Consider the following 762-nt stretch of genomic DNA (forward strand, 5'->3'; position numbering starts at 1 on the left):
CATTGTGCCCCATATGCTCCGGCGCCTGCGCGTTGCTGGTTTCGACGTCGGAGAAGCGATCACGGCGACGGCCGGCGGCAGTCGCCTGAAGAGAGCGTCGGCCTCCGTCGCGCATGCGCGCGCCGCCGCCGCTCGCGTTGCGACAGTAGCGCCGCCGCACCTCTACCTGGCCGTCTGCCGCGTGCGCCATGATGACATCGGCGCCGGCCGCCGCACTTCAGTTCCTCCGGCGGCAACTCTCGCCGATCTCCGGAGGCGTCGTCGCACCCCGCGAGCTGCTGCCACACCGCACGCCCCGTTGCTGCAACAGGCCCCGTGATAGGCCTGCTTCTCGCGAAGACCACCGAGTCGACTCGGCAACGCTTGCGGCACGCAGCCCGACGGAGCGGCGGCGGCTCTAGGCTACGAGAAAGCGTCGTCGTTTCGCGCGGCTGCTGCGCGTGCGGACGGACGGATTACGATAGCACGGGTTCCCGATCTCTGCTATTTTGCCGTTTCAACGCACCTCCTGCACGCGGTCTCTGCGTTCGACTTGTTTGCGCGGGATAATCGCGCTCTGTGGCATTCGTGTCTCTGAATATAATCTGTGTGGCTGCGGCGCGTGCGCTCGGTGGTGTGGTTTCGATTGCGGCGCGGCGTGTGTGCACTGGATACGACGCGAACTCAGTGCAGTCTGAAAGTTCGTCTGTGAAACCGGCTCCAGCTCGCACCGATACCGGTAAGTTTCATTCTCTTGTACTTTCATTTTTGTTTCGCTTTGTA

General features: G+C 63.8%; 1 protein-coding gene across 2 annotated transcripts in view; it reads left to right on the plus strand.

The window, feature by feature from the left end:
* The first annotated feature begins 202 nt into the window (after positions 1 to 202).
* Positions 203 to 762, plus strand: part of LOC146208067 (solute carrier organic anion transporter family member 74D-like) — a 190,170-nt gene continuing 189,610 nt past the window's right edge. For both annotated transcript variants that reach the window (XM_084591741.1, XM_084591739.1), the window contains exon 1: positions 203 to 718. The gene's annotated coding sequence lies outside the window, so the exon portion shown is untranslated. The remainder of the gene's footprint in view (positions 719 to 762) is intronic.

Source organism: Amblyomma maculatum, chromosome 1 (assembly GCF_055883805.1).
Source record: "Amblyomma maculatum isolate TAMU_Amacu chromosome 1, ASM5588380v1, whole genome shotgun sequence".
NCBI lineage: Eukaryota > Metazoa > Arthropoda > Arachnida > Ixodida > Ixodidae > Amblyomma > Amblyomma maculatum.